The 14,431-nt window shown below is 37.2% G+C and overlaps 1 protein-coding gene across 1 annotated transcript in view; it reads left to right on the top strand.

The window, feature by feature from the left end:
* The first annotated feature begins 6,429 nt into the window (after positions 1-6,429).
* The window catches only part of CAMKK2 (calcium/calmodulin dependent protein kinase kinase 2), a 1,901,640-nt gene continuing 1,893,638 nt past the window's right edge, over positions 6,430-14,431 (top strand). Inside the window, exon 1 of the mRNA XM_044068653.1 lies at positions 6,430-6,583. The gene's annotated coding sequence lies outside the window, so the exon portion shown is untranslated. The remainder of the gene's footprint in view (positions 6,584-14,431) is intronic.

Below are 14,431 nucleotides of genomic sequence, written 5' to 3'. Positions count from 1 at the left end.
GCATCTCTGTCTCAAGTGGGAATGGAAATCAAACCAGAAGTAGATAAGTCATGCAGCAACTGAATGTGCCAAAAAACAAAAGAAAGAATATAAGGTGAAGGACCAGATGAGAAGACAAGAAATGTAAAAAAAAATGCATAAATATAGTTTCAAGTACAGAAAATTCCGGCAACAACATCATGTTGATCATGAACTAATACAGGAATAGTGGTGAATTTAAACCTAAAGAAGAAAGGTTAATATCGGCAGCCCAGGATAGTGGACTATGTACATGGTTTATAAAATCCATGGAACATGGAGAAATAGACAAATGCAGGTTTTGCAAAACAGAATTGGAAACAGTTGCACATCTTGTTGCTGGGTGTGATACACTACTGGCAGAAGGGCCTGTATGCTGAAAGGCATAATAATGTGGCAAGACTGTTGCATTGGGGATTGTGCAAACATGGTAATACTGAAGTAGCTGAGAAGCATTATAGAAAATGAAGTTTATATCACTTGTGATTAGCCATACCAGCAGTTAAAAAAAAAACAGATGTGAAAAAAACGGATTGAATAGTCCATAAAAAGAAGACAAAAGTAGCATTGTACCAGCATCTGCAGGCAGATATGAGGGCAATGTGGAAGGAGGATACCCAGACAGTTCCAATAGCAGTAGAAGCAAAGGGTCTCCTAAAGAATTTATAGTTGTATTTAGATATGTTACTGATAGATGTAACTCTGTATGAATTGCAAAAGGCGTAATTTCTGGGAACGTTGTGGGTGCAAAGAGCAATTTTGGCTAAGATCAAAGATTGAAACAATACTAATTTTCTGAACTTTAATTATACTTTGACTTAGGAATGAGGTCCATTCCCATCATGGTATTAAAAACCCAAAAGTCTTAGAGAAATTAAAGTTAGCAGATATATACACATTGGTAAGTTTAGGAATAAACCAGTATGATGGAACCCTAGCATTAATAAACTGTAACAAAAAATAAATGGATTGCCCTAAGCAATAAATCAAATATCTCAAGTTCCAAAAGCGAACTCAAGGCTAAACAAGGAAATCAGAAGCAAAACCAAATCCTCCAAGGATAAGAATAAAGTGAAAAAATGTCTCCTCTATAAAGAACAGCCACAAAGCCTTGTTTGACAATGTTAAACATCTTAGAAACAATATCCAGCACTGCACCAAACTGGTACATAATTATACATCTTCAGCATTTGAGGACTTATCCAACATAGAAAATAAATTTTAGCTCAAACATTTAGCCCTTTTTCCTCCACATACTGTCACATCCATACTCTCTCTCAGATCAGCTTGGAGATGGACATAAGGGCACTCTCTCCTTTTTTTCTCAGTACTAAGCACATCCTTACTGATTCAGTCTCCCAAATGGCTTTGTGCCAGAGGTCTGGAGAACAGCTGTGGTTAGCACACCCCAGTAGGCTAGATTCTCCATTGATTCTGATGTCTACTGCCCAGTAAGCCAAACCAGCTCCATTTGTAAGGAATGGAGTGCATCATTATGGAACTTACAATGACGCTGGCAGCCTTTAACTCTGGACCAAAACCAGTTTGCATTTGTAAATGTTAGAGCCTGCCTCCTACATGTAGTGGACTCCTTTGAAAAAGTCACCAAAGCTGTAGATGAAGGCAGATCGCCTTATGTACCTTGCTAGATAGCAAAATGGATCACTAACAGAAAGCAATCTATTGGTATGGCGGTGCACACATTTAAAAGGTTTGATGCTAGTGGGGTCTGGGGTACCAGTACAGATACAGACTAATGAAAGCTTATGTGTTTGCATTTTTTTCCTCTGTCTTTCCTACTAGTAACAAATTTGGTCTGCAACGTTTGTGTAACCTTGTGGCCTTTTCTGTTGTAAATATAAAAGGAGATGAAAGGAAGAGAAATGCATGAATCCACTATTTGAAATATAAAATACAACCTGTTGCATCTAATGTGTTTGGGAATAAAATATAATTGAAGCCTTACCTCAAAGTAGTAGCTGACTAGACCTGTGAAAATAAAGCAAACATTAAAATGCATAAAGTTAAGAGATGTGTGTGTTTGTGCTTTCTATTGTTTCTGGGCTAAAATAAATATGTAATTGTTTGACTGCTTCAGGCAGGCATGTCATTTTCTTTAATAAATTATTGTTTATCATTTTCATGTATACTTTATTGTTAAATATGAAGCATTTGCTAATATGTTGGCTTTTGTCCAAGTTTAGAACTAGTAACACAGACTTTATTGTGGACTGAGTTAGGGGGCTAGTGTTATTAAGGCTGTACATTTCTTCAGGGTAGCTAACCCTTCTCTTTCTGTTGACTTGCTTGAATCAAACCCATCCATCCATCCATCTACAGTCCCCTTTTACCCATTTTATAGAATCAGTGTGTTGCATCGAGTTTCTATCATCTGCAGCTAATGTTCACAGTGCCAGGTGGCTGCCATGGTTCTTCCACCCCACCCCCCCCACACACACACACGTGAGCACTTACAGCTTTGTCCAGTCCACTTACTGCATATATTTAGAATGTGGAAGGAATCTCACCCAGAGAAAACCCACAAAAACATAGAAAGGACATGTAGACTCTGCACAGACGGCACCTCAGCAGATGATCAAACTGCAAATCCTCTAGCTGTGAGGCAGCAACTCTGCCTTCTGGGTCACTGTGCTGCACTGCCAATTAAACTCATGTTCTCTAACAGATGCAGTGACAAATACCAGAAGAAAATAACATGAGATTGCACAAAGACCTAAAATACCAGTCTTTGAATCCTTCCCCCCTTTTCTAACATAGTGCTAAAGTACCTGTTTAGCCCATTTTGTTTTTAACAGATTAGTTTCTTACTGAACAGTTCCTTTTAGTACACTTCTACTGCAGTCCCTTAATCGTTGCCCCACTCCTTGGGTTAGCTGTTGAACAAAGTCTTTCATCATTCTACTGCCTTTAATAGAGATATGTATATATATATATATATATATATATATATATATCTCAAAAATTTCGAAGGCAAAACATTTTTAAGCAAAAGACCAAAATATGTCAAAAACAAAAACAACATCTAGCCTAAATGTCAAATGTCAGAAACATGATTATCAACATTTGACATACCAGACTTCCAGTTTCAAAAGTCCTTGTCCTTTTATGTTTTAGCAAGCCCTCCTTGCACTCCCCATGTGGGGGGCAGGGCTGCCCCAACACTCCCTGCAAATTATATATACCAACTCCGAGATTGAATTACAGTGAGGAAAAGGGTAAATTCCCCAATCCTTACTGTACTGCAATCTCCCTTCACAATGCTAAACTCATAATAATGAATCAAGCTTTACTTTCATTATTATGATTTTGTATTATTCCACTTCGATATTGTGAAACTTTATTTATTTGATGTTTGTTAACCGGGTTAGTCCAACTGAGCCAGGGGCCCATTTTCAGTGGAGACCCGAGGAGAAAAGCTCCAGAAAGTTTACAGTCCTATACAAGATAACAATCAATACAATGTGTTCAACATTACAATAACAAGATGAGGTATACAAACTACAATTAGCAACACTACATTCTCAAGAAGAAAAATAAAATACAATATACTAAGAGAAAACAAATGAGTACTTTGAAAACATACTTTTAGTCACAAGCTGTTCCTGAAGGAGCTTTTGAAATTTTGATGGCAAACCCTATAGATATATAGTTCCTAAAATGCATTGCAATCATAAATTACAGGTTACATGTAAAAAAAATGTGTTGATGCAGGGTTTTATAATTAAAGGGAATGAGTTGAAATAAATTAGTGCTGTATGTAATTTGAATGCTTATGGTGTATTTTTTCACAGCACAGATTGATCGATTTTGTTTACAGAAAACATGAAGAGCTAGTGTTGATTCATGGTGAAGTGATGCAATGCTTCATAGGCTGATATGGCAAGAACCAAAAGTGCATACAAATCTGTACAATGGACTACAGAAAGAACTGAGTATGTTAATAAGTGACGACGTAAATTTTGAGACTTTTACTTGAAGTCGGTGCAGTCTTTGACTTCTTATAAATTACATATGCATTCCTCATTCTTGTTCAAGATAAGTTTAAAAGTGTACAGCATTACTTTGTAAGTGAAGGCAAGGTTCAAATCCTTCCTCCCCTGCATATACGTGGTATCATACATTTTCCTCTGCAAAAATCTGAAGCATGATTGCCAAATTTATGAAGTACGGTAAATTAAATTAATGTATTCCTCAACAGAGGTAACGCATCTGAAACAGTGTGTACATCTCTACAGATCATCATCTGTGCTACCTCATCCATTGTCATTTCTAAGTTTTTACATGCACAACATGTAGATGTCCCTCTTCTTTTGTGAATAGTTTGGTTACTATTAGGTTTGGGAATATGTCTACCCTGACTAAAACCCTCCTCCTTGCTTTACTCACACTTGTCTTGCTGCCTCAAGTTAACAAAAGTCCCACCACCAAAACCACAAGTCAGACCTGCATACCTTTCTCCCATTCTCCTGTATTAAGCCTGTCTCTGCATTTGTTTTATTGACTGCCCTTTGACTAAACTCTGGAGGCCTAGGGCTTCCTACTCTTATCATTTCATCTGACCCTTGTTATTCTGGTTTACCCCCACCCCCAATTTAGTCTGATATTCCTTCTGGGAACATAGCTCTCAACCTTCCATCTCCAAAATGTGGACCATATGGGAAAATTGTGAAAAACTGGCAACTTTCTCTAAACATGGCTAAAAAAACTGACAATTCATACTTGTAAAATGTTTTACTGATAAAATAATATGACTCAATGTTATTTAGAATGAATATTTGTTAAATAAATGAATGTGTGAAAAACCCTTTTAGTGCAGAACAGCATGGAATTGAATGGGATGTTCTACAAGTGCTTGAAACCCACTGTCTCAAAACCAGGGACTTGAGCACCTCATAACTCAGGCTGCTGCTTCAGTTTGAATATGAGTTCAGGTAAGCAGCTACACAGCTTACCCAAATATTATTTCAGTCTGGCCAAGGTCAGTGCTGCAGCTGTGGTGAGGGAGTGGGAAGGGATAGGAATGTGGGTTAGGGTACCAATGGACAGGGAACTTTTAGGATTAGGGAGTGGGATTTTAGGTTTAGGGAGTGGGAATGGAGTATTATATAGTCATGCTTTCTAACCCTTAGGGTTTGGGGAGGCTGGTTATAGAGTTTTACAGTTCTGGTAGGGCTGTGGGAGTTAAATAGTTTCAGCAGATTGAGTTAGGGGAAGTTCAAACACTTGCCTATTCAGGCAAACACTTGTCGTACACTCAATGGCACATTATTTCCTAAGATCCAAAATGAGAAATGTTCCTCACAAGAAGTACAGTTGAAAAGTATATCTAGGATCCAAATGTTTCTGCTAATACACCTGGAGATACTGACACTTGACCATACTTGTGTGACACCCTCTTCCCCAAACTCTATTAAGCTTACCAGGCTTCATGTTTCATTTCTTAAATACTGTTAAGTCCATTTAATTTTGCTTTTCCTGGTGTATGTCAAGTAGTGGTAATGGCTAAAATCAGAGAACCATAACAACACTGATATACCTCTGTCCAAATGTTTGTAGAATGTCCGGATTTTAGGCTCATTTTGGTCTGCTCCTCATACAATTACTGGGTTTTTCTGGCAAGCCACTGAGGACCGCAGATTGTTTCTGCAAAAAAAAAAAAAAAAAAACTGCTGCTCTGGCATCTAAGTTTATAAGAGCAATACTTAAAAGTTGTCCTTGACTTTGGGTCTTTGTCCCGCATTATTTTTGAGTTTATACAGATTTCCTACCCTTGAGAGGTACGAGAGATATTGCGCATCTATTTCAAATGTCTCTGAATTTCTTAGATTGATTAATTTTAGCTGAGACATTTCGCTCTATTCCTTCTAAAAATATGTACTGCAATCAATAAGGCCAAATTTTACATAAGCTTTTTATTTTAGAAACTGTACTTTATCCCGGTGATTTTACTCTTTATCGACTAAGCTTGCATTAAATTGTTTTCAACTACATAAGGACCAATTTAGAAATAATCGGGGATACTTTAAAATATTAGTAGTACTGAAAGCATAAGATGTGAGTTAATATATGCATGAAGTCATTATTTACTGAATATAAGCCACGACTTTTAAGCGGGACAGACCTAAAATTTGAGTCAAAATCCGCGACAATTGAGAGGTATCGATTAAATTAAAACGTGCTCAATTTGCTATCTTTTGTCGCTGATTCTGGAAATAAAAACATCGGGAACTAGGGAGGGAGTTTACCGCACATATTTATTAGTCAAACAAAGAATGATCATATCAAATTTATTTTATCTCAAGCCCACTCGTAAACCAACGCTTCCCAAGTCAGAAGGAAATATTAAGACGTTCAAAACGTAAGGACGCTGGAGTCACGTGATTCCGAACGGCTATAGGTTTTTCGCCTTTGGTAGGAACTAGCCACTACCTTAGGTGCTTAACTGTGAGACTGCTTTTCCTTAAAATACTTTAGTTTGCTTGTGGAAGGAGGTATTGACAAGTGTTCGTTTCTTTCCCGGCGCTTAATACTTTTAAAATCCATGGTAAGGCGGTTTTGTACCACTAGCATGTCGTTATTGTTAGAGTACATTCCGTTCATGTTTTTTAAATGCTGTTATTGTTCTGTAGCATTCTTTTTCTTCAGAAGATGTATAACTGCTCTAATTGTTATTTTTGTCAGTAGTGCGAAAGCGTGGGGAAAAACAAGTCATCTTATAGCAGAAAGTATTGACTTCAGTCTTTATAATATGTGAATACCAGGATATGATTCTTTATCTTTGCCTATAAATAGAAAGGCACACGCGCACACCTTTCTGTATACACCTATCTTTCTACGCATTCTTACTCTGCAGCTCAAAACTGCTCCACATTTATATAGACTGACTTCCGTGCAAGTGATGTAGAAGACAATATAATTTGACAGATGCTCCGACCTTGTTAGTAGAGTTTCTGAAATAAATATGGTACCGCGTGACTAATCCGTTGCAGGTACAATTTTTAGATGATTGAAAAGTGGTCAATATTAAGGCCCCAAATGGTTTGATTTATAATAAAAGTGCCATATTTAGACACGTGTAATGTGTTGTACTGCTGCTGTTTTGGGGTGTGAAGTTAACTCAGGCTGTCCTGTATAGGTAATTCTGATATGGGGGCGTTATTTTTTGTGTTGACCTGGCTGTGAGAACAAGACTGGGAGTAAGTGTATCTAGCAACCACTATGATTTGTGTAGCGCTATTAATTTTGCTTTAAGATTAAGCATGGTTTCTGCTAGATTAACCTATTTTCTTCGCACGGTTATACCTGTTTAAGGGTGCATACGTTATTAAATAACACTGGTTTGCAAAGAGATTGCTTATCACTAATTGCATTATGGTCCAGTAACTCAAGCCCTTATGTTACGAAAAGTAATATTGCTCCTCTTTTTTGATCATCTCTTATGAGTTTTAAAGAACGGTCATGATTTTGAATACTTAAAGGTTGAGAAGTGTGTGGGGGAGATTATTGTAAAGGATGGTTAAACTAAATGTATTACATTGTGTGTGTTTTATACTGAAAGGCTGCCTAGCAGCCGGCAGGTGTTATTTAGTTGCACATCCCATTTTTCTTTTTCAACCGGTAATTATTTTATACTGTGCATTCAGTTGTATTGCTTGTTGCCAGAGCGTGCAGGTATTATGGTTAAGGAATCCTTTAGTATCTTGTATAAATGTTTGCTGTATTTTTTTAAATACCTAAATATATGTAGCTGTATGTTTCCGTTTGTTGTAGGACGTATTAGGCTTCATAAATGCACCGAATGTACATTTCATGCAGGAGGTGGTACTATGTGTAGAAGAGGTAATGAAAATTTGAGCAGGCTAGATGAATAAGTAGGGTTTTATTGATAAAAAATCTAGGTACGTATACATTTGTTTTAATATCCAGATGCAACTTTGAAAGTGTACATACAAGTGTAATATGAATAGTAGGCAGCAGCAAGTGACACCTTTTGCATTTAGGTTCTAGAGATGAATAAGTAGGGTTTTATTGATAAAAAATCTAGGTACGTATACATTTGTTTTAATATCCAGATGCACCTTTGAAAGTGTACATACAAGTGTAATATGAATAGTAGGCAGCAGCAAGTGACACCTTCTGCATTTAGGTTCTAGAGACTTCACTACAAACATTGACAGTATGCATGTGCTGTTAAGAATGTTGTACTGGACCATTGAACTGAGTAACTTTTGCAGTGCTGGTTGAATCTAGCTCAGTAGTGAAGACAGTCACTGAAAATAGAGAAGAATGTGATGGTTTGGAAGAAGTAGCTTATGTGAAGTTATACTTGGTGCATATAGGGATGAAGTTTTGAATCATGGAGTTGCTAAACTTGGTAGAAACAAGATTCCAACATTAATGAAGACAAAGGTCAGGTACTTTTCCGTGTTATTCCTAAATAATTTATACACTATCAATCAGTTACTGTTTATTGTCTTGTTCCTTTAGAAAGAAATGTTAAATATCTCTGTAAAGGAATTTGTTCTTTTCTTATAAAATGTAGTGCTTACAGTATATATTTACCTTTATAGCAACTACACACATTGACTACTCTTGATCCCATTATGTCTGTCTCCCACACTAAGAACCAAACTAGTTTAGGCAAATATACCTGTTCAGAATTTTTGTTACTATTGCTGTCATTGCTTGATTTGCCTTATTTGTAAGTAATAAATAACTTGTGCATGCTCATTAATGCATTTAGCCACAATCAAACAAAGCAAAAAAAAAAAAAAACTGAGAATAGCTTCCATGAATGCCTGCTGTCCAAATAATAAATGGACATAACTTGAGGCTTAGTTAATGATGCATTAGTCTAATATAGTGGCTGTTTCGAAGTCCTGGATGAAAGAGGAGTTCTGTCCCTTCCAGTATAGTTGGTATAATTACATTCTTTCTTATCAATGACACCAGACCAGAAGGTGGAGCATTTATACTAATTGCAATAAATAGTATTTCTATTAAGTTTACTGTCGTATTTGTGATTGTAATAACTTTAAATCCAGAAATAATGAGACCAGAAGGTCGCAAGATGAGAATCTCAAGGACCGCATGAGCAAACAGTTGGAATTGTCCCTCTTATGGACCCATGTTGGCGCTTGTTTCTGTGCCCAGCAGGTTGGGAGATGTCGGCACTGTTCACTCCTATGGTCTTTGACATTCTTGGCTTGAAGCCATCTGGTCTTGTATCCGGATTCAAAATTGTTGTGATCGCAAATATGATAGTAAAGGTTTTTGTTATTGATTCCAATAAATCAGGCACTGTGGATGATTAAAGCGCAAATTGAGCCCTATGCCTTTTCTTAGGAGGACACGCCCACTTGCTTATTGATTCAGTATGTATTCCTCCTCCATTGACCAGTGTATAATATTTGTAACAGGCTCACTCTTGAAATGTCGGCACTGGAAATGCCAAGTGACATTGCCTGAAAGTCTAGGTGAAGAGCAAATCTCGAATATCTCTTCTCCTTTAAACTTCTTTTTTTACAGCAGAGCAAGCCCCCCACACACATCCCCCAAACTTATATATACCAACTCTGAGATTGCCATACCTCAGAGAAAAGGGAGTGTCCTGGGAAATGCCCATCTTGGACTTTATGTAAGTCTGTTTTTCAGCCATTCATTCTGCATGAGTCCCAACATTTCAAATAGTTAACCTTACTGCAAAATATGTTCCGTATAAAAGCCATTTTGTTGGTGAATTCAATATTAATGCTTTAGGGACAAATTCTTTCCAGCAAAATGCTTTGACAGTACAGTTTGGCGCAATTATTCAAAATACCCACAGGGCCAAATCCACACACAGGCAATAACTAGGCTTTAGATCACCTCATAACTACCATCCAGCATAACTGCTTGCATACATCCTTTCAAATCTAAGTGATCCTTGCCCTTTGCTGTCCACTTTGGTGTTTTAAAACATTCAAGAGACTTCCACAAATTATTACTAGTATATCTTTCCCAAATGTAAAACAGTTTGAACTTTAGTGACATCGTTATCCACAATCAGGATACTCTTTACCCAGAAGGAGTGACAGAGCTCAAATATGCCCCTCACTATCAGGTGATATCAAAGCCCAAATGAAGTCTAGGGATTATGCCTGGAAAGTCTGAAAACAAGACCCATCTAATGTACACCTCTATCAAAATTTCTTAAGCTTAAGAAAATCCGCAAGAATAACCAAAACACAGCAAAGGCTTATTTCTTGGACAAAACAAATTGCTTACTATACTAAACCAAAGTTGTTTTGAAGAAGTGTGGCCATTGCCAGGTACCATTGCCAACTCCCCAACCAATACCACATTGCCATTGTGGTCAGAAAGCCCTTCTATGTGGTACATCTCATTACCAAGGGTTTTGCATCCAGGAAGAAAAAGGTCATCATCTCTCTCTACTCTTCCCTCATTAGACCAACCATCAAGTATAATGCCCCATTTGGCATGTACCTCACTAAACACCTGCAACAGCTGGAAAGGCCCCAAAAGTACCTCACAAAGAGGATCCTAGGTCTTACACATGCCCTACATGGACAGACTCAAAAAACTCCAGCTTTTCTCTGGCTCATATTGTATATTAAGAGGCGATCTCTGCTTAACTTACAAAGCCATGTCTGACCCAGCCCTATTAGAAATGTTACACCTAAAGAAATCACAATCCCTCCGCACTACACGCCCCAGGGACCTGGAGAGATAGGTTCATAACCCGCAGGCTCCCCATGCTCTGGAATAGACTTCCCATACATGTGAAGCAGAGCACCTCACTGGCCCTTTACAAGAGAAATCTTGATGAGTGGATGGGAAATAGAAAGTTCACCTCAGGGATCATTCCAGTGGCTGTACTTGATAGAAACACCGGGAACTAATGGCGACATGATGCCAGGGCACTTCTGTGGGCTAGGCTTGTAAAGGCTTCAGGGCCTTTGGTCTGGTACACACCTATAAACCTATGAATAATAATGTTCTTTCGCTTAACCAAAATATTATTATAGAATACAGCATTTTCTTCTATCTTCTTACAGGATCTTACTGATTGTTTTCAGGCTCACCCTCCATGCGCTGAATCACCCAAGATTCCCTCTGCATTGCAGCATTACAACTTAGCATTAATTGCCACCACTTTCCCCATTTCTCACAGTAAAGCTAATCTCAGAATATAAATGCACTAAGATCAGTATGGCGTTACTCAGACTAGCAACAGCGAAAATAGCCAACTCTCTCATTGTCATCTTTAAACTTTCACTCACAGCTGGCACAATCCTGCTCTTTTTAAACATGCCATAGTAATCCCACTCCAAAAATGATATTTCCCACTCCCCCCCAAGGACTACCAACCAATATCAAGCCTCTGTCCCATTAAAAAAATTGTGAAAAATTACTTTTGTAAACGACTACTTAAACATAAATAGCTATAACACCCTGACATCTCTTTTCTCCATTTGTAAAATCATGAATGATAGAACAGTGATAATAAGCCTATTTGTCGACATGACCAGAGCTTTTGACACTGGTAATCATAAGTTGCTTGCTTAATAAACTACAAAACTAAACTCTCTGGGTAGTATAGTAGCACTGTTCTAAAGCTGCTTAATGGATAGAGATTTTCAAATTCACCACAATAATTCATTCTCTGGCATTGCAACACCTTATCACAGGAGTTCCCAAATCCTTAGTATAGGATCCCTACTTTTCTCTCTGTCAGTGAACGTCCTCAGCTCAACATTGTCATACAAGATTGTTAAGAGTTTTTATTTTTATTTTTTTTTAAGGGAAGGGAATATATTGTTGATATGTTTATGATGTATCGGAAATGCATTAATGTATGCACACACTTTTAAAAATGTATATGCATATTTTTACCTGATTAATTAAACTATTTTTATTGGCTGTGTGATGCATTTAAACCTTTCCTTGTGTTGCTGTGTTGTCTGATGAAGCAGTATTTTTTGACAGTGAAAGTGCTCACCTTAACATTAAAGGGTTTTCAGTCCTATATTTGATTTGTCTGTCTTTATAGGGATTAGTGCTATTGTTTGGTTCACTCTGCTTTTGTGCTTGTATTTTATTTTTTTTTCAGTCAGTGAACCTTTTATCTGGTCTGCATTTGTTTATTAAATTATCGCTTAATATTTTATGGAAGCATACATTAATAGAAAAGAAAACAAATCATTTTAATATTATTCCATTTAAGTGCAATATATATCATATATATTTTCTTTGCTATAATCAGTCCAACATTACAAAACTTTTCTGAATTCCTACCTTCCTTAAACCTCATTCTTCCTCCTCCTGAACATCATATGCATTTACATTGTTCCCACAATTTCAATTTGCTTCTATGTAATTTGCACTTTTCCTTGTCTTAAGATCCCTCTTCCATTTTTTTTATCTCTTTTATTCTAATCAATATCTCAAATACAGTTGGTGCAGAGTTTGATTTCCATTTTGCAGTAATTCCTTTTTTGGCAGCCAACAGAATTAAACCTAATAAGGCCTTACTATGTCTAGGCAATTCAGATCCTGTATCCCAGTTCAAACAAATTATTTCTTTTCTTACAGGCATTTGCTCATACAAAATTTCTGATACTGTACTCTGTAGGGAATTTTTAAAATCTGGCAACTCATTACACTCCCAGACCATATGTTCCTGGTCATCTCTTTCCTGTCCATCACACCTCCAACATTTGTGGTCTACCTGAGGAAAAATTCTTTGACATCATCTGCTTGGGGTATAAAAATACTTGTGCAGACAGTTCCAAGCAAAGATCTTAAACCTTCTGAACTTGGTTGCATACATGGGATCTGTACATATGCCTTTTCATTGTTTTCTTGTAAATTGCTTTTCCAGTCTCTCTTCCCAATCTTTTCTAGCCTCCTGTGATTGATTCTTATAGTTATTGTGCAGTATTTTATATGCACTACTAATTACCCCTTTGTAACAGCTGCAGCTGTTATATATTTAACTAAAATCTCTACCAGAGCAGGGCTTTCACTTAAAATGTCCATATTCCTTTCCCAAACCCTGGTAGGGAAGGTATTCTCTAGCCTGCAATCCAAATGTCTTCTTGGCCTCATCCCACACTATTACTTTTTGGCTTGAGCTATTTGTTCCCAATATTTTGGTTCCTTTGCCGGGTTTCTCTAGTAAATTCCAGCCCCCTGTTGCCTATTTTCTGTACCCCCTGCTGACAGTCATCCCTACTTGCAAAATCTTTTTTTCTGCATTCTCGTATTGACTTGGTTCTTAGAATACTTTCTGATATTTTATGAATATAATATTCTCTATGGTTATTATTCTCAGTAAGGATCTGCATTCAAAATCCCACTGCCTCTCTATCGCTTGAACGTCTCCCTTGCTTCATCCTCAACTTTTTCTACTTTGAATTATAATCTTCTGCTTATGTTATATGTACGAGCCTTAACTATGTAGCTCTAAAATATATCTTCAAATCAGGTAAACCTGAGCCACCGTGTTCTATTGGAAGGATCAACATATCCCACTTAACTCTTGCCTCTTTCCCTCCCTCATAAATTCTTTCATTTCTTTATTAGTTATTGTCCACAGCTTCTCCTCTGGTTGGTAAAAGTATGCCTGACCTGGATACAAGACTAAGGAGACTGAAAACAGTTTCACTGCATGGATCTTGCTATCCCTATCTATAAGAGTTCTCAGTTTTTTATAATGTGTTGTTTAGTCCCTTCCCACATATTCATGTGTGTGCACATAATTTATGACTATCACCTTTTTATATCTTCATTAACTTTATATTCCAAAAAGACTTGAAAGTGTCTCAAAATGTTCCACAATACAGCCATGTCCTTTTCTGGACATATCAGGAACAAAGTATGATCATCTGCAAATAAACCTGATTTTTTTTTCATTACCATACCAGTTATATCCTTACATTTCTGAGTCCCTTATTTTCTTTGCCAGTGGCTCTAAATATAAAACAAAGTACAAAGGGGAAAGGGGATACCCTTGCCTTGTTCCTCTGTTCAAACACAGCTTATCCGAGGGGAACCCTCCCACTTTAACTCTTGCCTCTGATCTTTCATATATCTTTCTAATTAACCTTATTATTGTATCAGAGAATTCAGATGCTTCCAATGCCCTACTCGTAAAATCCCAGCTTACTTTGTCAAATGCTTTACCTGCATCAAAACCCACCAACAGAGAGGTATTTTCTTACATTCTGCTTCACATTGTCAAATGTTAACCTCCCTACCACAAAACCACACCAATCCATATCTATCAATTTTGGCAACACCTTTGCTATTCTTTTAGCTAGTATAGACATAAACACTTCATAATCCTGTTTTAAAATTGAAATGGCTCAGTATGAAGCTGGGTCTGAAT

This window comes from Protopterus annectens, chromosome 4.part0, assembly GCF_019279795.1.
Source record: "Protopterus annectens isolate FY-2018-M chromosome 4.part0, PAN1.0, whole genome shotgun sequence".
NCBI lineage: Eukaryota > Metazoa > Chordata > Ceratodontiformes > Protopteridae > Protopterus > Protopterus annectens.
The sequence above is the reverse complement of the archived record's forward strand: the minus strand, read 5'-3'. Positions and strand labels throughout refer to the sequence as shown.